At 39.7% G+C, this 22,976-nt stretch overlaps 1 protein-coding gene across 2 annotated transcripts in view; it reads right to left on the reverse strand.

Moving 5' to 3' along the window:
- Positions 1–22,976, reverse strand: part of SSH2 (slingshot protein phosphatase 2) — a 311,107-nt gene that overhangs the window by 181,580 nt on the left and 106,551 nt on the right. The gene's annotated exons all lie outside the window — the stretch shown is intronic.

Genomic DNA, 22,976 nt, shown 5'->3' on the forward strand with positions numbered 1-22,976 from the left:
GGTGGATTGATTCAATGACTGGGATAATTGGGATGGGAGTGTCAGAGACAGTGCGATTGGCACAGGACAGAGCAGAGTTTAGGGCTGTTGTACATAGAGTCGCTATGAGTCGCAGGCGACTCGACGGCACATAACAACAACAACAACAACAACAGCTCTGAGGTGAAGCTGATGGTGTGCTAGAGCTGACTAGTGAGTGCTCACAAGACCAACTGTTAAGATTTTAGGAGTCTTGTGAGATTTTAAAATGGCCATGGCAGGAGTATTTTCCAGGAAACCTAGCAGATCCTACAAATCAGATTCTCCTACCACTCGTTCATCAGAGAACAGGTTTTTAAATATTTACCAGCACAAGACACAGTGGATTCCAGAAATCTATACACATTTAGAAATGTCATAGAGGACTGACAAGCAGTTAAGACTGGAAACTTAAAGATTTAAAAAATAATATAGAAAAGGTTGGGAGACACATAGCTACCACCTCTTTAAGAGAAATGTGCTAGGTCCCAGAGAGATCGATGTGATGGTGAGAACTCAAGCTCTACTGAAAACATCTATCATCTCCCCATCCAGAATATAAACACTGTAATAGCAGGATTATGTTTCCAAAATTACCAGGCATATAGAAGACTCTCAGCAGATGAATGAATGAGGATGAACAAATATTGCCAAAGGTATCGTAACTGCTAAATGGCAAAACTAGGAATAAGCTTTAGGCTAATTTCACTGTCTCATATGCCTCATCTCCATTAAATTATAAGTCACATCCTTGGTTGTCAATCTGGAATGATATTTAAATCTGCGGCAGTGCCTATCATAAGATACTGAGAAGACTCTACCTCTACCTTTGTTTGGCTCTCTGTAATTTAAAGTCTTTCCATAACTATTATTTATCTGAACCACCCTAGGGTGAATTCAGGGAAGGAATGATTAAAGCCTTATTTTTCAGCTGAAGAAACTGCTTCACGGAAGTGAGGTAATTGACTCAAAGTAACTTAAAAGTAAGCTGCACAGTCTCTGCCTTAGTGAAGTCAAATGCATCTTCTGCCACAGTGAGCAACCCTTCTCGTATTAAAGGACTGCTCCATGCACACGGATCGGGGCCTGGGCGACCCTGTCTCCCTGCTTGGATTCTGTTCCTTTCTACGTTAATGTAATTCTGGATACTATTCTTTGACAACCTTGCACGTGATCCATTTCCTTTATTGTAACCTGAGCCCTGGCTATGGGCATATCCAGGCAGTCAGGACATAGTAGTACAACTAATTGTTGAAATATTGAAACACTTCCACACTGGTTGTAAATAATGACTGCCAAGGTCCCTCCTCCAAATGTTTCATGATCCAGCTTTGCCATTAATGCCTGGCAAGACAGAGGACCTCTAGGTCCTGCTCTTTTCTAGCCTGTATTCTACTGTTTTTAAACATTTTTAATATCATGTCCACTTGTCTTTTCTGTTATCTAAACTTGGGCTTAAAACGATTTACTCTGACTTTAGCTCCCAGATATGGTGCTTCTATGTTCTTTCTGCCTGTATCATCTGTTCTCTATATCCCAACAGTTTAGCTTAGAATTTAAACCATAAAAACAATTAAAATATCCAGGTAGGCTAAATAAAGTTTTTATATTTCTGTTATTTTGAAACACTATTAAATTAGTTCATAGATATAAAGAATGAAGTTAGACCAACCAAGGTTGTTGTTGTTGTTGCTGTATGTGCTGTCGAGTCACCTGTGACTCATAGCGACCCTATGTACAACAGCCCTAAACCCTCCTCTATTCTGTGCCAATCTTATTGTCTCTGACACCCCTACCGCCATTACCCTAGTCACTGAATCAATCCATCTCGTTGAGGGTCTTCCTTTCTTGCTCTCTCCTTCCACCCTCCCAAGCATGATGTCCCTCTCCAAGGACTGGTCCCACCTTGCAACATGTCCAAAGGACTCAAATATTATTCAGAAATAAGGTCAAAGAATATGTGCAGAAAGGTATTAAAACTACATTGATGACCTGTAAATATTACTAAACTCATAGCATGAATGATTATTAACAAGTATTGCTAAACTCATAACATGATCTTGTGGTGGTTGTTGTTAGGTGCTGTCAAGTTCAATATGACTCATAGCAACGCTATGAAAAACATATCTGAACCCTGCTCTATCCTGTCCCATCCTATACCTCCTGACAAGCTAGAGCCCACTGTAGCAGTCATCATGTCAATCCACCTGGTCAAGGGTCTTCCTTTCCTTCACTGACCCCTCCACCTTTCTGAGCATTATGTTCTTCTCCAAAGAATAGCCCCTCCTAGCAACATGTCCAAAGCATGTCAGGCAAAGCCTCATTCATTATCTTTGCCTCCAAAGGGCACTCTGGCAACACCCACTCTAGGACATATTTGTTTGTTCCTTTGGCCACCTATGGAATATTCAGTGCTCTTCTCCAATACCACAGCTCAAAGGCATAAATTCTTCTTCTGTCATCCTTATTCACTGTCCAGGTCTAAGATACATAGTAAGTGACAGAAAAGACCACGGCCTGAATCAGAGACACCTTAGTCTTCAAACTGACATCATTACTCCTCAATAATTTGGAGAGGTCCCTAACTGCAAACTCCCAGTGCAATAGGTCTCCTGATTTCCTGACAGCTGATACCAAAGGTGTTAACTGTAGATCCAAGTAAGATGAAGCTGTTGACAGTTTCAATCTTTTCTCCATCATGATGCTTCTTATCAGTCCAGTTAAGAATCTTTGTCTTCTTGACATTGAGATGCAACCCATATTGAAGGCTGTTTTCTTTGACCTTCTGCAACAAGTGCTTCAAGTTCTCCTCACTTTCAGCAAGTGAGGTTGTGTCATCTGCATAATGCAAGTTATTGATGAGTCTCCCTCCAATCCTGATGCTATATTCCTCTTCAGAGTCCATGTTCTCGAATAATTTGCTCAGCACACAGGCTGAATAGGTATGGACAAAGAATACATTGACGCACACCCTTCCTAATTTTAAACCACAGGGTGTTCCCTTTTCTCTGTTCGCACAACAGCCTCCTGGTCTGGGTATAGGTTTTGCATAGCACAATTTAGTGCTCAGGGATTCCCATTCTTCTCAATGTAAGCCATAAACTGTTATGATGCACACAGCCAAATGCCTCTGCATAGTCAATAAAGCAGAAATAGATATTCTTCTAGTATTCTTTAATTTCATCCAGGATGCATCTAGTATCAGCAATGATATCCCTGGTGCCACAGCCTCTTATCAATCCGGCTTTAACTTCTGGTAGTTCATTTCTATGTACTGTTCTAGCTATTTCTGAATGATCTTTGGCAGTATTTTGCTTGCGTGTGATGTTAATTATATTGTTTGGTAGTTTCCACATTCTTTCAGTCTGAACAACTAACTGTTGCTCAAACTAACAAGTCAGGAAATACAGATATACAGATAATGGCTCTCATTTTTAAAATCAGAAGATTCAAACATAAGTATATTGTTAAGACTGGATTTTTACTGCTGCTGTTGTTATGTGATGTCAAGTTGACCATGAATCACAGTGACCCTATGAACAACGGCTCTGAACCTTGCCTTATCCTGAGCAACTTCAGCATCACTAACATACCTGACCCCACAGCCACAGTCACTGTGTTGTCAGTCCATCTTATTATCTAAGGCCTTCCTTTTCTGCACTCATTCTCCACCCTTCTAAGCATGATGAGCTTCTCCAAGAACCAGTCCCTCCTAGCAATATGCCCAAAGTATGTGAGATGGAGCTTCACAGTCCTTGCCTCCAACGAGCAACCCATTTTCACCATCTCCAGTACAGACTGGTTCGTTCTCTTGGTAGTCGATGGTATGTCCTATACTCTTTCCAAGTGTCACAACTCAAAGGTATTGATTTTTTTTTTAATTAATGGGAAAAAAATTGCTATTTTAAAAATATTCACATTTAAACCTAAATAATTGGCTTTTCAGCCTTTGTCAGGAGGATAAAAGAAAAATCAAGATATTAACTATATGTTTTTAAAAGTTTTAAAGGATTTAAGTATCTTTGAGCAGCAAATAATATATTTATCGAGATCTGCTAATGCCATGTTACTCTTACCATCATAATGGTTTCAACTCATAGAGACCTTATATGGAAAGTGCTGCCTGGTTCTCTGCCATTCTCACAATCACTGTTGTCGTCAACCCACCTCATCGAGGGCCATCTACTTTCGCTGACACTCTATGAAATTTTATGTCCTTCTCCAGAGACAGATCCCTCCTGATAATATAGATAAAGTACATGTGACAAAGTTCTCATTTCTAAGGAGCATTCTGGTTACATTCTACCCCCCTCCCAGAATTGTTTGTTTTTCTGGTACACATGGTATGTAATATTCTTTACCAATATAATAATAAATGCATTAATGCTTCAGTTTTCCTTATTCGTTGTCCAGCTTTCGCATAACTGTGAGGTGACTGAAAATACCATAGCCAGTCCTCAAAGTGACATCTATGTGTCTGATACTTTCAAGAGGTCTTTTGTGGCATAAAGAAGCATGAGACTGTACTGTGTTCAAGGTAGATTATTTGAAAAGCTGATCTAAAATTAAAGGTCCACGAAGCATTCATCGGAGGACTTCAGAAGAGATCTGTCACTGCATTCAGTGTTCACAGAAAGAAGGGACTCTGAGTGTGGACGCAAATGAAGAGTAAGATCTGAAGAGGCAGAGATCAACAGGGCATTTGAGACACATACCGAAGAGAAGAGCAGTAGAAGACATGTAACACGTTGGAGGTGGAGTGAGCTGGATCAGCTGAGCTGTAACCCAAGACTTGCCCTGAGGAAGGCTATGAAGAAAAATTGTAGGGATCAGGGATCTGGAGTGTCAGATGGTTGGACATGATCCTATGGAAAATCCAGGAAAAGCATTTACCAGCATCTTAGAATATAGAATGAAATTATAAATATGTTATTTTTGTGGCAATAGCAAATGATGTAAATGGATAGAGGCTAAAATTTGGAAGGCCAATCCAGAAAAATTTAGAACCTTTCCACTTTGAGAAGAAATGAATCTATTTGACTACAAATGTCCACTAGAGGGCAGACAAGTCCAAGCCTACACTGCTGTACTAGAGAAAAGTGTATCTACAGAACATAACCAACAGAAAAGATTGCTTTTTAAAGACCATTTTTTAGTGTCTTTAGCTAGTAGATAAATCTTTCACAGAATATCTTCCTGTAATATAAAATTTTCATTATTAATTGCACAAAAGAGACTAGCTGAAGAGCTATACTTTGAGAATCTGGCTTAGCTTGCAGTTACATGTACTCAAGCATGACAAGCAAGCCTGGAATGCCAAGAGCAATAGTCATCACTGGGTACCTTACTTCAATCTTTCCCACCCATCATAGGTACACATCCTATCCACCACTCAGACCAATGCCTACCGATGTGCACAGCATCTAGACCACAATTCCAATCTAGGTTCTCCTTTGGCCAAATGAGGAAGTGATTTCTTGGTCTACAGGAGGTGAGGCCAGAATACCAAGGGACTAAGATGTACACCTGAGAAGGGAGATGGGGAGAGCTGTCAGTGGGAACCCTTGAGTTTAACTAGGAAACAGTACAAAATAAAAGGGTTGAGAATTTCATCATGTTTTTTAAGAGGCTCTGGTGGCTTAGTGGCAAGAAGTCATGCTGCAATCTCGAAGGCACATGGTTCAAGGTCACCAGCTGCTCCTTGAGAGAAGAATGAGCAGTCTCCTCTGGTGTGATTTAACTGCCTCTGAAAACCCACTAAGGGGCCAGCTATGGGTTGGTTCTGACTTTATGGTATACAACAACAACAAAGCTAGATTTGGCAAAGTATCTGGCATGCCCCACCCTTTAGCTCAGTTAAATATCTATCATTAAAGGTGAAAGGCAATGATGTATAGTAGGCTGATTTTTTTCCATTATCTGGAAATAGGTTTATTCTGTTTCTGATCTGTGAATACATTTTTTCTCCTACATTTTGAGAATGATGTAATTTAGTTTCAGGTATTAGGTACTTCAATGGCAGACCAATTTTGCTATACATATATTCCAAAGAGCCAAGTACTCATATCTCAGACACCTGACTCCGCATAGACATTCTACTTACTGCTCATATTATATTACAGGTTAGGTCCTTCTAGCATATGAAACTTTTCCTGATTCATCTAGGTTTTATGCTCTCTGCAGGTAAACTCATAGCTCCCTCTACAGTTCTCCAGTCCATGTAATCCTTACATTGCCTGTCTATCTGTGGTCTCTCATACCATATTATAAGCCAAACAACAGGAACTACACTGCTGTATATTCACTGAAATATCTTAAATATCTTTCAATATTCAATAAATATTTGTCAAATCAATGACTAAAGAAAAGACAGGGAAAAAAAGTAGCACAGATTCTCTAACCAAGGTGTCACACTTCCCATAATGCTGATTCTGTCTTCAAATGTTATTTAGCACACTTGATTCAAAAGGCACTGATTGCTGGCCCAACACTATTCACAGCCACACTCAGTCCAGATTTTTACATGAGCAATAATTTTTAAGACTTTAACAGAATTCTGATAGCAACAAAGATCTATGGGTCACTGTTGTCAATAAACCAAGAAACTCACTGCTGTCACGTGAATTCTGACTCACAGCAACCCTCCATCAGGTTCCCAAGGCTGTAAATCTTTACCAAAGAGGACTCTCCATCATTTTTTCATAAAGCAACTGGTGGATTTGAACCACCAACCTTCTGGTTAGCAGCCCAACATGCTAAATACATCCCATGACACAAGGGTTCCTATGTTGTCAATAATAGCCATAAATTAGTAAATTAAGGCAACATCCATTTATTTAAGGAGTGGTTGTACTTATTTTAGATAGTCATACCTAGCACTCTTTTTCTTTTACTTGGAATATTCCTATAAAACCTCCTTGCCACTGAGTTGACATGCACTCATAAATGATCCTCCAGTGGGTCTTCAGAGGCTATAAATCACCTAAGAGCCTATCTTTCTTCCATGTAATCACTGATAGATTTAAACTTGTTGGTACACAACAACAACAAACAACAATGTAAACAGGCATTGTTCTGAAAATTCACTATCCTCAAAACAATTTTTAAGAAGTTAGTACACAGTGATTGCACCATTTTACACTCCCACCAACAGTGAATAAGGGCTCCAGTTTCTCCACAACCTCACCAGCATTTGTTGTTTGCTGTTCTGTTAACTTATGCTATTCCGACTGGGGTGAGATGATATCTCATAGTTGTTTTGATTTGCATCTCTCTTAGAGCTAGGGATTTTGGACATTTCTTCATGTGCTTGTTAGCCATCTGAATGTTTTCTTTGGTGAAGTGTCTGTTCATAGCCTGCCCATTTTGCAATTGGGTTGTTTACCTTTATCTTGTTGTGGTGCTTGAGTATTTTATAAATTCTAGATATAAGTCCCTTATCAGATATGTCATTATCAAATATTTTCTTCCCAGTCCGTGGCTTTCCTTTTTATCCTGTTGGAGAAGTTTTTGGATGTGCATAGGGATTTGATTCTTAAAAGGTCCCATTCATCTATTTTATCCTCTCCTGGTTCTAGTTTTTCAGGATACTTGGAAGACTATCCATGTTGTGGATTAGTGCTTCTAGAGTTCTTCCAAGCTTTTCTCTAATGAAGTTTATTGTCCTTGGTTTTTAGTCCCAGGTCCTTGATCCCTTTGAGTTTTCCAATTCTGCCAACACCATTTGTTAAAAAGGCTGTCGTTTCCCCACTTAAATGATTTCATCTCCTTGTCAAAAGTCAGTTGACCATAGGTAGAATGCAGTATGGCACTCTCTCAAAAAGTTGCAAATAGAACTACCATTTGATCCAGCAATTCCACAACTGGGAATTTATCCTAAAGAAACCATAACTGCCACCCAAGCAGATATATGCATGCCCATTTTTACAGCTGCTTTGTTCACAATAGCAAAGAGTTGGAAACAACCCAAGTGCCCATCAACAAACGAATGGCTAGAAAAGCTGTGGTATATTCACACAATGGAATACTACATTGCCTTGAAAAAGCAAGGATTCCATTAAGTACTATACAAAATGGGTGACCCTGGAGGACATTACGCTGAGTGAAATACCTTAGTTACAAAAGGACAAATACTGCATAGAGCCACAATTATAAAACAGGACTGACATCGGGGTTGGGAGGAAACTAAGAAGGGGATAAATAATATATACTGCATTGAAACAGATGAAGGAGAGAACTCTTTAGGAGGAATATATGATTAGGTATTATTGTCATGACAAGAGTCCAGAATGAAAGCTGCATAGTGGTGCAGACTGGGGGACGGGGGGGAAATTGTATAACAATGAAATAATTTTTTTTTAACTTTTCAAAGAGAAAGGCGAAGGGGGCACTGGACAGGGAGGAAAGTGCAAGAATGAACGAATTGAAATTAAAAGAAAAAAAAATAGTGGAACAATGAATGAATGGAAACCCCAAATCTCTGTAAATGTTCATTAAAATTAATAAAATTTTTTTAAAAAGGAGAAAAAAAAAAGAAGTTATTACAGCCCTTAAAGAGCTAACCGTACACATAATTATTGTTGTTGGGTGCAGTCGAGTTAGAACCGATACACAGCTGACCCTCCAGCGGGTTTCTGAAGCAGTAAATTGCACAGGAGGAGACTGCTCACCTTTCTCCTGCAGAGCAGCTGGTGGATCTGAATCACATGGCTGTGGGTTGGCAGCACACCACTTCATCACTAGGCCACCAGGGTACACATAATAGAAGGTACATTAGACACACCCAAATTCTTGGAAGCAAAGGAAGATATAAAAAGACATTCCCTAGACAACATCTTGGTCAGGAAAACACCTCTGAGTAACTATAAGGAAATACTTATTACTTGCCTAACTTCCTAAATCCCACTGCCTTCCTGACAAACAATGCCTTAAAAGTCCATGATAAGAATAACCACCACCAATCTGGCATGTTATCAGCCAGGGCCAGTCCTTGGAAAAAGACACCATGCTGGGAAAGGTGGAAGGTCAGAGAAAGAGAGGAAGCCCTTCAACAAGGCAGACTGACACAGCGACTGGAACAATGAGCTAAAGCTTAGCAGAGAAGGTGAGGACTGCGTGGGACTGGACACGGATCACTCTGTTGTTCCTAAGGTCGCTATGGGTTGATTTGATGGCACCCAGCAACATCAACAATATTAAATAAGTGTTGTTGGTGTGGACTGTAGAGTTGGAACCAACCCATAGTGGATCCTCCGATGGAGGAGATTACCCACCCTTCCTTCTCCCATGGAGGGCTGGTGGCCTCAAACCATGTGCCTTAGGGATTGCAGAGCAGATTCTTGCTACTAGGCCCCCAGAGCTGTTGCCAGCTGCTGTTGAGTAGGGTCTGATTCCTAGTGACTCTATGTACAAAAGAAAAACCATGCGTGACCCTGCACATCCTCAGTGTCTTCTGTGCAGGACCACTCACTCTTGCAGTCACTGTGTGGCTCCATCTCCATGAGGATCCTTCTTGCCTTCGCTGACCCTTTACTCTTCTAAGCATGACGTGCTTTCCCCAAGGACTGGTGTCTCCTGATACCATGTCAGTAGCATGCGAGACAGTCTCACCATCCTTGCTTTTAGGAGAACTCTTGGCTCCACTTCATCCAACACAAACACAAATCTCTTTATTCTTTTGGTCTATGGCATAGTCAATAGTCTTTGCCAACATCACAAATCAAAGGCAAAATAAAAAACAATGCATTATCACTTCACATTACTTACACAGAATCAACTAGGAAAGAAAACTGTAGCTCTAAAGAGTGCTGATATCAAATAAACAAAAACCCCTTTTCACTTAAAATAAATGAAATGATGCCCCAAACACTCTCAGGCTGTATTCTCTGCAAAGTTAAGAGACCAACAATAAGAAAAAGCAAGCTTTGAAGAAAATCAAAAGTGGCTAACAGTTGTTATCTATGTGTGTAATCATGGGCATACTTAAAATTATTCTAAAGTCCTTCCACAGAGACTGTTATCACTAAACTGATTTTTTATAAAGTGATACTGTCTAGTTTTCATATTCTTGAGTAGTCAGAGTTGGTCTGACATATTGACACAGCATGTTGTTGTTATATGCCATCAAGTTGCTTGCAACTCATAGCAACCCTATGTACCTGAAACCTGCTCTATCCTGTGCCAACCTTATTGTCTCTGACACACCTACCCTCATTACTCCAGTCACTGAATCAATCCATCTCATCGACGGTCTTCCTCTCTTTCGCTATCCCTGCACCCTTCCAAGCATGATGTCTCTCTCCAAGGGCTGGTCCCTCCTGGCAACATGTCCAAAATACATCAGACAAAGCCTCAGAATCCTTGCCTCCAAACAGCAGCCTGGTTTCACCCTCTCCAGGACTAACCTGTTTATTTTCCTGGCAGTCTGTGATATATTCAATATTGTTCTTCAGCATCACTGCTCAAAAGCATCAATCCTCCTTCTGTCATCCCTAGTCATTGTCCAGCTTTCTGACACAAAATCCATCTAACATCAGCTACAATATCCCTAGTATCACGGTCTCTTCTAAATCCAGCTTGCACATCTGGAAGTTCTCTGTTGATGAGCTGTTCCAGTCACTTTTGGATCATTTTCAGCAGAATTTTGCTTGCATGTGATATTGTTTGATAATTTCCACACTATCGGGTCACCTTTATTTGAGAATAGAACAAATACAGCTCTCTTCAGTCAGCTGCCCAGGTGGCTGTCCTCTGGATTTCTTGGCACAACTTGGTGAGTGCATCCATGGCAGCATCTATTTGTTGAACTAAGTCAATTGACATGCCAATTCCTGGGGCCTTGTTTTTTGCCAATTCTTTCAGAACAGCTTGAACTTCTTCCTTCATCACCACAGGCTCTTAACTCACATGTTGTCTCATGAAATTCTTCTGTGTCAGCCAGTTCTTTTTGGTACAATGACTCTGTCAACTCCTTCAATCTTCTTTTAATGCTTCCTGGATCATTTAATATTCTGCCCAAAGCATCCTTAAGTATTTCAACTCAAGGCTTGAATTTGTTTTTCAATTCCTTCAGTTTGAGAAATGGTGAGTGAATTCAGCCCTTTTGATTTTCTGATTCCAGCTTTTTTTGCAAATTTCAAAGTAATACTTTACTTTGTGTGTGCTTCCCTTTGAATTCTGTTTAGCTCCTTAATTTGATTTCTTCCCTTTGCTTTGGCTTCTTGGCACTCTAGTGCAATACTCAGAGTCTCATCTGACAACCATCTTGGTCTTTTCTTCCTCCTTTGCCTTTTGTATTCTTCATGGATGATATGCTTGATATCCTCCTACAGCTTATCTGATCTTTGCTCAATGGTGTTCAAAGCCTCAAATCTGTTCCTGAGATGGATTTGAAATTCAAGTGGGAAAGACTCAAGGTCCAATTTTGGTTCCTGTGGATTTGATTTGCTTTTCTTTAACAGCAGCTTGAACTCCAACATATTTGTGAATTTGTGAATGCATACAGATACAGCTGCTCCAAAATATTTGTTAATTGAGCTGTGGGTATGCATAATCCACTAAGACATAAACTACCCACCCAAAACTATTCGGACAATTATGTCCTATAGAAATATATTCAGCTCTGATTATCGGCCTTCATAGCAACAAGTATGTTACATAGATAGCTTGGTTAACACTGGGTCCCTAAGCAGTTCCTTTTTTGGTTTATGTAGCTCAAGAGTTTCAGGTCTGTAAAATAGAAGAAACACATCAACTCTTCACTTATCAATTATCTTGTTATCTGACAGCATTTAAGAAAATAGAGAAAAATCCGTGATCTAACTAGTCTGTGCATGAATGACTTATGTCTGATGGTAGTCAATACTGAAGTGTAATGGGACAGTAATTTTATTAAGGATGGTTAAAATTATGTGTCAACTTGGCTGGGCCAGGATTCTTAGTGGTCTGATAGTTATGAAATAATGTTATTTGGCAGTTTTGTAATGATGTAATCACCATCATCATCAATTTTATGATCTGATGTTGTCAACCTTCACTTTTAATCCAAGGTCATAATTATCTGGTCTGGAATCTAATCTTATTGATAAAAAAGCAATAGTTGGGGGACCTCTGGTGGCCTAGTGGCAAGGAGCTGCAACTACAATCCCAGAGGCTCACAGTTCGAATCCACCAGATGAGGTGCTCTTCCGGGTGAAGGAGGGACAATCTCCTCCTGTACCAGTCAGATCTGATTTGACAGTACACACACACAAAAATAATAATTAAAAAAAAATCAAAAAGCAATAGTTGTAGTAAAAGTATTTCTTTGGTAGTTTTCATGGTCCTATCCTACACCAAAACGGATTTCTACTGCCAGGAAGCGTTCAAAGCATTTGTGTAGAACACAGCACGTTTTCTGTACATGTTTTTTACTTCAACAATAGGGAGTAGGGTGCATTGCCCTCTTTTGAAACTAAAAATATCAACGCTTTTCTGTAGCTGCAGATGCTTTGTAAAACAGATTAAATCCCATGACACATAACTACAAATCTTGTGAGAAGCATCAATGAATATGAAGGACGAAGACTCAATGAATGAAGAATGAATATGGTGCTGCTTCTTTTATTTCAATCCTTACGATACCTCAAGATTCAGTAGGAAACAGAAATAGAAGCTAATCATCCACATGTGATAATGCACAAGTTTGATAATGGAGAGTGTTCCCAAAGAATACAAGTTCTTCTAGATTCTCTAACCTTTACGTGTCTGTTATGTCAAGAATCAAATCTGACCAGACAGCATTTACTGGATCACTGTAATTATATCCACCGATTTCAGATGGTTCCTGGAATATGTCATATTTGCCTGTCTCATCCTTGGGGTGCTCCTAGCCAGATTACTAGACATTTCATTAGTCATCGGAATAAAAACATTAGTCTGATTTCTGAGAATCTGTGAACTTTCAAGTAGATTAAGAAAACTAATCTCAAATTTCTGGTTAAGAATCTTTTCAAGTAAGTATCTCTGCAGCTTTGTAACTTGCCAGTAACATCTTTAAGAGAAAAATCATTATGAAGCCACCATCTCAATAACTTGACATGTTAATAAAAGAAACTCAGTCTCTGGCCTTATTTTTAATTAAAAAATAAAGGTAGGTCATCTAAAAATAACCTCTCCAATAAAGTTTAAAAAAAACCATCTACCTTTTAACTCACTCTATTTTAGATGATATTTTTATAAAGAGATGATATACGAGGGCAAGGCAAAAGAATTCAAAAGGCATGGTTCCTATATAGATGCAAATCAAGACCAAATAATCCAAGCTATGTGACTAGAGTAAAAAGGAAAAATAAATGGAGCATGAGCTGTAAATAACCAATTTTCATTTTATATTCACTTTAAAAAGTCAACGCAAGAAAAAATATGTTTCTACAAGACTTTTTAACAATCAAATTCCTCAAAATGATTCTATTACAGAAAGATGGAACATGATCCTTCAGGCCTATATGCCTTTTCATTAAAGAAAAATCTCTAACTTTTTCCTATGTGGCCTAGGTGTTAGGGATAAAAAAGATCCAACCACTGTATCAGTGTGATGAAGGAGGCAATAAGAAAACCACACAAATAAAAAAGCAATGGCAAAGAGTTGGGGAATATCGGAACACATGACTATTCTGGATAATTACGTCTAAGGCATACTGACACTGGAACAGCACATCAACAGAAAACTACCAGAAGTCCAGGCTGGGTTTAGAAGGGGTAGTGGTACTAGGGATATTGTAGCTGATGTTAGATGGATCTTGGCTGAAAGCAGGGAATACCAGAGGAATGTCTATCTGTGTTTCATTGACTATGCAAAGGCATTTGACTGTGTAGATCATAACAAACTATGGCTGACTCTGAGAAGAATGGGAATCCCAGAACACTTGATCGTTCTAATGCGAAACTTATACTTGGACCAGGAGGCAGTCGTCAGAACAGAGCAAGGGAACACTGCATGGTTCAAAATTGGGAAGGGCATACGCCAGGGATGCATCCTATCTCCATACCTTTTCAACCTATATGCAGAACAGATTATCCGGGAGGCTGGGCTCTATGAGGAGAAATGTGGGGTCAAGATTGGTGGACGATTTATCAACAATCTGCGTTATGCGGATGACACAACCCTGCTTGCTGAAACTGAGGAGGACCTGAAGCGCCTGCTGCAGAGTGTCAAGGACTGCAGCCTACAATATGGATTGAGGCTCAATGTCAAGAAGACAAAGATTCTCACCAGTGGACCAATTGGCAGCATCAGGATGGATGGTGAAGAGATTGAGATTGTACACAGCTTTAGTTTACTTGGCTCCACAGTCAACAGTCTTGGCACCAGCAGCCAGGAAATTAAAAGAACTATTGCCATGGGAAAGTCGGCTGTTAGGGACCTCTCCAAAGTACTGAAGAGCAATGGTGTCTCTCTGGAGACTAAGGTGCGTCTGATACAGGCCATGGTCTTTGCAATCACTTGTTATGCATCAGAGAGTTGGACAATGACCAAGGAGGATAGAAGGAGAATTGATGCCTTTGAGCTGTGGTGCTGGAGAAGCGTATTGAGAGTACCATGGACTGCTAGGAAAACAAACAGATTTGTCCTGGAGAGGGTTAAACCGGGTGGCTCCTTGAAGGCAAGGATTCTGAGGCTCCGTCTAACTTACTTTGGACATGTTGTGAGGAGAGACCAGTCCTTAGAGAGGGACATCATGCTTGGGAGGGTGGAGGGACGGCGCAGGAGAGGAAGGCCCTCTATGAGGTGGATTGATTCAGTGATTGGGATAATTGGGATGAAGTGTCAGAGATCGTGTGACTGGCACAGGACAGAGTGGAGTTTAGGGCTGTTGTACATAGGGTCGCTATGAGTCGCAGGCGCCTCGACGGCACATAACAACAACAACAACAACATACTGACACAGCATGCCCCAACCTAGTTCTTACGCTGTCTGCAGTTAAAAACTTAACTCGCCTTTAGCAGGTATCTCTCAAGGTTTCTTTCCATCCCTCATCATTACTTTATTGAATATTTTTAAAAAGTTCCCATTTGATTTCTGAAAAAATGTTTGCTGCCCTCAATCACAATGCGCCTATATAAACCAGAGACCATTAATAGAAACTTTGGACTTCAGATTTTAAGAACACTATTGGAACACTTGTTATGCACTGTCAAGTCAGAACTATAGCTGGCCGTCCAGCAGGCTTTCCGAGGCAGGGAACTGCACAGGGTAAACTGATCATCTTTCTCCTACAGAGCAGTTGGTGGATTTGACCCATAAGCCTTTGGGTTAACAGTGTAACTGCTTCCCACTAAACCACCAGAGCACACTGGAACACTAGTTAGAGAAAAAAGAAACACGTCACTACACAGGAAGTTTAGATTAGCCTGAATTCAGTCCCTTGCTGCCTTTCTTTTCCCATGAGTCCCGGGACTGACTGTGCAGCAATTTCAATTGCTGCTACTTGAGAGAGCTGTCAATTTTTAGAACTCCAGAGACTTAATTTTTCCTTACTCATATATCAGCTATGAGAATTTGAACGAGCCCATTCAAAATTCCAAACCATTTCAAGTTATTCTTAGTTCTCAGGCAAATGCCTCAATAAAAAAAAGCGTATTTTTGCTTTAACCCTTTTCCATCAAGAACATGAATCCTAACTTTCAGGAAGGAAATGAATCAAATTCTGACAGTTTCTGATCTCCCTCAACTGGATGTGAGCTCTTCTCTAAATTCATGTGTTTTCATCTTTCTTCTTGAATTTATCATACTCTTCTTCAAATTACAATCACATGCATTCTCATAGGATCCTGATTTATTCAGAGTAAAGCATCTAAGAGGTGCTCTGCTGATTAGTGAATGAGTAAGTGTCATTGGAAAAAAGACATTATGAAAAAATATGTTTCTAGATAAGGAAAAGGAAAAAATGAGTAAGAGCTTCAAAATCATGAAAACTTGTGCAAGGCAAAAAAAGAAAAAGAAAAAATCTGGCCAACTATATAACAATAATGACTTGAAAGCCAACAAACCAACCAGCCAGCCAATCAGGGCAAAAATGAGAACTAAAATAATGCCTTGCTATGGAAGCTTTGCTAGCTTAATGGTATGGAGCTGTGCTGTCAACCCAAAGGCCCCTGATTTGAATATACCTGCTGCTTTACAGGAGAAAGATGGACAAACTCCTCCCATGCAATTTGCAGCTTCTGAAAACCAGCTGGAGGATCAACTATGCGTCAGATCTGACTGGATAGCAATGACTTTGACTTCTGGGCTATTCTTAAGGAACCCGGGTGGCACAGTGGTTACTAACTAGAAGACTGACTTGAACCTTCCATTCACTCAGTGAGAGAAAGCTGTAGAAATTGGCTTCTGTAAAGAAAGATTTCAGGCTTCTACCGAGATTTCAGGCAGCTCCACTCTGTCTTACAGGAGTGGCTATGAGTAGGAATCTGATACATTCAAGAAATGCTTAAAGTCACTGGCAATAAGAGTGATACAAATCAAAACCACAATGAGATACCATCTCACCCCAGAGGCAGTAGCAATGTTTAGCAGAACAGCAAGCAATAAATGTTGAGAGGCTTTGAAGATATTGGAACTCTCATACACTGCTGGTGGGACTGTAAAATAGTACAACCACTTCGGCAGGCAATTTTAGTGTTTCTTAAAAAAGATTAACACAGAAATCTCATATGACCCAGCTAATGCAATGCTGGGAACATACCCCAAGGAAAAGGGAACACACGTGAAGGTTTGTATACCTATTCTCATAGTAGCATTATTCACAGTAGCAGGAAAATGGAAAAGCCCAAATGCCCATAAACAACTAGATCGAGAAATTATGGTACATTCACAAAATGGAATCTTTTGCAGCACTAAGGAACAACGTTCTTTATCGTTCACAGGGTTTCCATGGGGAAGCATCAAAAGAAGATGGAAGGAATATACAGAATCACTGTACCAAAAAGAAATGACTGACACTAAAAAAATTTCAGTAAATATCAAGTAAGTAGGAACTAATGGTAATGGAGGAGGAAATGGAAGCTGCACTGAAGGCACCGGCAAAGAATAAGGCCCTGGCAAAGAATAAGGCCCCGGCAAAGAATAAGGCCCCAGGAACTGATGTGATACCAACTGACTTGTGTCAGTTAACAGATGCAGCCCTGAATGCGCTCACCAGTCTATGTTAGGAAATCTGGAAGATAGTTGTCTGGCCAATGGATTGGAAAAGATTTATCGACATCTGTTCCCATTCCCAGGAAAGGTAATCTGTTGGAAACTACTGAACAATATCAATAATATTACATGTAAGGAAAATACTGCTGAAGATCTTTAAAAAACGGCTAGAACAGTACTTAGATAGGAAACTGCCAGAAGTTAAAGCAGGATTTAGAAGAGGCCTGGCAACAAGTATATAACTAATGTCACATGGATCCTAGCTGAAAGAATACCAGAAGATTGTTTATGTATGCTTTATCGACTATGCAAAGGCGTTGTCTTGACTGTGTGGATCATAACCAGTTATGGCTAACATTGAGAAGAATGCAAATCCCTGAGCACTTAATTGTGTGAAACATACATGTAGACCAGGACGCTATTGTGCAAACAGAGAAGAGAACACAATATGGTTTAAAATTCAGAAGGGAGTGCATCAGGGTTGTATGCTCTCTCCTTACCTAGTCAGTCTGTATGCTGAGCAAATTCTTTAAGAACCTGGACTCTATGAAGAGGAATATGGCATCAGGATTGGAGGGAGACTCATAAATAACCTGCGTTATGCAGATTACACAACCTTCTTTCTAAAACTGAGGAGGACCTGAAGCACTTGTTGCAGAAGATAAAAGAAAACAGCCTTCATTATAGGTTACATCTCAATGTCAAGAAACAAAGATTCTTACCACTGAACTGATAGGCAACATTATGATAGCTAGAGAAAAGGCTGAAACTGTCAACAACTTCATCTTACCTGGATCTACAATTAACACCCTTGCTACCACCAGCAGTCAGGAAACCTGGAAACATATTGCACTGAGAAAGTCTGCAGTTTGGAATCTTTCCAAATCATTGAGAAATGATGATGTTAGTTTGAGGACTAAGAAGTGTCTGATTCAGGCCATGGTCTCTTTCTGATCACTTGTTATGCATCTGAGGGCTGGACAATGAATAAGGATGGCAGAAAAATTGATGTCTTTGAGCTGTAGTATTGGAGAAGAGCACTGAACATCCCATGGACTGCCAAAACAACAAACAAATATGTCTTGAAGACGGTGTAGCCAGAGTGATCTTTCGAGGCAAAGATGACGAAACTTCACCTTATACTTCAGGCATGTTGCTAGGAAGAGCTATTCCTTGGAGAGGGACATGATGCTTAGAAAGGTAGATGGTCAGCGAAGGAAAGGAATACCTCTGACCAGGTAGACTGATCCAGTGACTGCTACAATGGGTTCTAATGTGTCAGGAAGTGTGAGGATGGAACCGGAAAGGTCAAGGTTCAGATCTGTTGTTCATAGATTCATTATGGATTGTACTCGACTCAACGACACCTAACAATAATGACAACAAGGAACATTTTGCAAAATACTATATAACATGGGAGAGTCTAGAGAGCATTATGCTGAATGAACTAACTCAGTCTCATAAGGACAAATACTGCATAAGACCATTATTGTAAAAATAGAAGGACAACCAATAAGATGTAAATAAAAGTCCAAAAGGGGAAGGGAAGGAGGGCAGGAGGGCAGAAGGTGGGAGAGGAGGAAATTCCTAAGATAACAGAATGAGTTATCTTAGTGAGTAGAAGAGTGTGTGTGAAGGAATTAGGAAAAATCCAATGGGGACCTGAAAAGGCAAGGTAATTACAGGCATAGATCAATGGGGATTAGTTTTATAAAACACAATGTACATGAGTGATCCTTTGAAATACAATATGAATACAGAAATATGAAACACAATGTACATGGATAATATACAATGTATATGAATTTTGTATGCAAACCAATATACAATAAAAATGAAGTGGGGGGGAAGAAGTATTACTTCATCAAGAAAAACTTCAATACTAAGAGTAAGGCACTTTTTCTTACTTTTCTTTCTTCTGATTAAGAAAGAGATGGTGTTATATATAAGTGGATGTTTTAACCATTTCAAAGGGAACGTTTCCATAAAAAATGAGACCAACATAGAAAGCAGAGATGTGTGTTAATGAGAGGGTATCCTGAGGACATTGTTTGGGACTATAAAACCAATTATAGCTTAAGCTCAGCCTTTATATTCTCCAGTTACATGAACAAAACAAATATGCTTTCTTTTCCTCCTTGAACCAACTTCAACTTCTATTACTCTTAATCAAGAATCCTGACAAAAAGATTACATACTACATTTGCCCCAAGCCATTTTCAAAGGGAAGAAAGAAACAAAGACAATATTTTTATTTTACAGATAGAGATATAAAAGTACTCAAAGATTAAATTTGGGCATGTTGAAAAAGACACCAGGCTTGGAAAAGTAGAGGGTTCATGAAAGAGAAGACTGTCAAGGGATGAACTGACACAGAGGCTGCGTCAGTGGGCTTGACCATGGTAGAGATTGTGAGGACGGCACAGGACAGAGCAAGGTTTTGACCTATTGTTCACAGGGTTGCTATGAATCAGAGTCAACTCAACTTGAAGTCACCTAACAACAAAGGTTAAATGACAGATCTCTATTTATGAGGCTCCATTTATGAGGCTATGGTGTCTCATCCAAGCTGTAAAATCCAACACAGATATAGAGAATTACAATAGAGAGAGAGAGAGAGAGAGAGAGAGAATGTTGCTGTTATATGCTGTTGAGTTGGAACAAATTCATAGCTGACCCCTCCCGGTGGATTTTCAGATGCAGTAAATTGCATGGGAGGAGACTACCCATCTTTCTTCTGTGGAGCAGATGGTGAATTTGAACCATGTGCCTTTGGGTTGGCAGTGCAACTCCTTACCACGAGGCCACCAAAGCACATGCTCATGCCCTCCCTCATTCCCTCTCCCTTCACTCCATTTCTCTCTCTTGTGCATGTGCTCTCACATTTGCTCTTGCAAATCTTGCTCTATCTATCTAACCATCCATCCATCCACCCATATATAAACCAAACTCACTGCCACGGAGTTGATTCAAACTTCTAAGACAGAGTATAGGCTGTGAATTTTAATGGGAGCAGATTGTCCATCTTTCTCGCACAGAATGGCTGGTGGGTTAGTAACCCAGGACCTCAATCTACTATGCCACCAAAAAGAGAGGTGGTTCTGCCCTCAAATTCAGTGTAAAAATGTCTATTTATTTTTGAAAAATATTTTATAATCTGATCTTAAAGTTCAGGGCTAGTAAGAAGAGTGATATATGCTTTATGTAACATTAACAAATGGCACTGCCTTAAATACTGTAACATGGTTCAGAGGTGATGTTCTTTCCTGTAGAGTTAGTACTACACTCACATTATAGGCTACAGGTATTTTCCTTAATGATTGTCTGTCAAGGACTCTCTTAACTTGAAGTTGTCAATACTGGCACTACATGACTGCAAATTAGGTATTTATTCAACTAGTGCTTAAACCATTTCTTCTTATTTGCCTGGCTTCTCTATTTTTAGCTAGCAAGCCCCGTTTAGGGAAATGCTATGATGGCCCTGCCCACTTACAGGGAATTGTCATAGGCAAGGCAGGAGTTGTTTACACAGTGTCTGAGTTTTAAACATCTGTCATTACAGACTTTGTCCTGCCATATGATATGAAATGAGACAACAATAATTTGGTCAGAGGTCACAGAGCTCTAAAAGCAGGTTTAGCTCCTTTATAGTAAACCAGGAAACACTTTTGCTTACTCTAAACGACAGCTGAATAGGGAGGTCTAGTGGTGTAGTCCTTAGGGAATCCTGCTAACCTAAAAGTGGCGCCTCTCACGCGGTTCAAATCCACCAAGGGTTCTAAGGCAGAAGGATGAGCCATCTCCTGCCAGGCAATTTATAAGCTCTGCAAACCTGGTGGAGAACCAGCAATGAGCTGATTTCAGCGTGACAGCAATGGGCTCGAGTTGGACAGCTTACTACTGAACCGTACTACTACTGAACCATAATACTACATACCAAATATTTTTATCATTTCATTCTGTCATCATCAGTGTTTTTAGACATTATACTGGATCTGCAATTCTCAAAAAATATTTAGAAAAACATATTTTAGGCGTGTATTTGTTAGGTAGGCTGTGATAAGTGCCAGAATCTTCGTAAGCTTAAAAGAACGAGGGCTTATTTTCTCATTTGTTCTACACATCCATTTTAGCTTAGTGTTGTCCTCCATGCTGTCCTCTCTCGTCTGGAACATGACTAGTCACTACAGCAGGAAGAACAGAATATAATTACTCAGCTCTTAAGATTTAAATGTTCCATCCAGAAGTTAAACAAATCACTTCAACTTCTACTTCATCTGCCAAAGAAAATCACATAGCCATCCCAAAGATGGCAAGGAAGTATAATCTTACCAGTACCTGAAGAAGGAGAATCAGAAATATTGGCAAATATTAATGACATCACAATGCATAACAGATAACAATACTCTATTACATATGACATTTTCAGTTCCAATCAATCCAATTTAATAAAATAAACAAGGTAGTAGTCTCAATACAATGATGTTATTAGGCCTTACTAATATCACATGCCAGGAAAAAATCCTACTGAAGATTATTTTAAAAATGGCTAGACAGGGAACTGTCAGAAATTCAAGCTGGATTCCAAAGAGGCCATAACACAAGGAATATCATTGCTACTGTCAGATGGATCTTGGTTGAAAGCAGAGAAAACCAGAAAGATGTATTCTTGTGTTTTATTGATTATGTCAAGGCATTAGACTGTGTGGAACAACTTGTTGTATCTATAAGTAGTATAAAAACTTATAGATAACACTGAGAAGAACTAGAATTCAAGAACACTCATTTGCAAAATGTGTATATAGACTAAGAAGCAGAATATAATAAGGAGATACTGCACAGTTTAAAATGGAGAAAGGTGGGTGTCAGGGTTGTATCTGTATGCTGAGTGAATCACTTGACAAATTGGATTATTATATGAAGAAGAAAGTATCAACAACCTGTATTATGCAGATAACACAGCCTTGTTGTTACAAAATGAAGCATTTACTATATAAAGGACTAAAGCCTTCAATATGGGTTATATCTCAACATCAAGAAACCAACAAATCTTGGGGCTGGGGAGAGACTGAGTAAGATGGGTTCAATAATGTATACTGCACTGAAACAGAGGAGGGAGAGAACCGTCTAAAAGAGAGATGTAACTGGGTATTTCTGTCATCACAGGAGACTAGAGCGAGGGCTGCATGGTGGAGGGGACCTGGGGGAGGGTTTGTAAAACAATGAAAGAATCTTTTCTTTTACTTTTCCATAATTTTTGGACTCATGTACTTATAACTTGTTAGTCAAATTTGTGTCTTCTAGGTTGCAACACCCCCATGATACATCCTGAAGGATATGTACATGTACAGCCAAGCACAATCAATAAGAGTGCATCTGAATTCCAAAATTAATCTCCATAATAGTCTATGTGTTTCCTACTGCCAAAGGGGCCCTTTAGAGGAGTGAGAGAAGATCTTCACCCTGAAACCCACAGCGTCCCTTTTCAGCAGGAAGTAGCTAAGAGAATACGCCGTCCCCTTTTCCTTATGACTCAGGGTGAAGTCTCTCTCAGGGAGGAGTGATAGGGAATGGCAAAGGATACACTGACAAAGAAGATTAATCAGAACTGGCTTTGACAAGCACTGTGGCATTTGGACAAGAACAAACTGGGAGGAGGGTAGAGAGAATAGTGCAACAATGAATGAGTGGAAGCCCAAAATCTCTGTAAATGTTTATGAAAATTAATAAAATATAATTATAGAAAGAAAAAAAAAATCTTCACAAGTGGACCCATAGGCA

The sequence above is a fragment of the Elephantulus edwardii genome, unplaced genomic scaffold (genome assembly GCF_000299155.1).
Source record: "Elephantulus edwardii isolate Elephantulus edwardi_28Jun2011 unplaced genomic scaffold, EleEdw1.0 scaffold00094, whole genome shotgun sequence".
Lineage (NCBI taxonomy): Eukaryota > Metazoa > Chordata > Mammalia > Macroscelidea > Macroscelididae > Elephantulus > Elephantulus edwardii.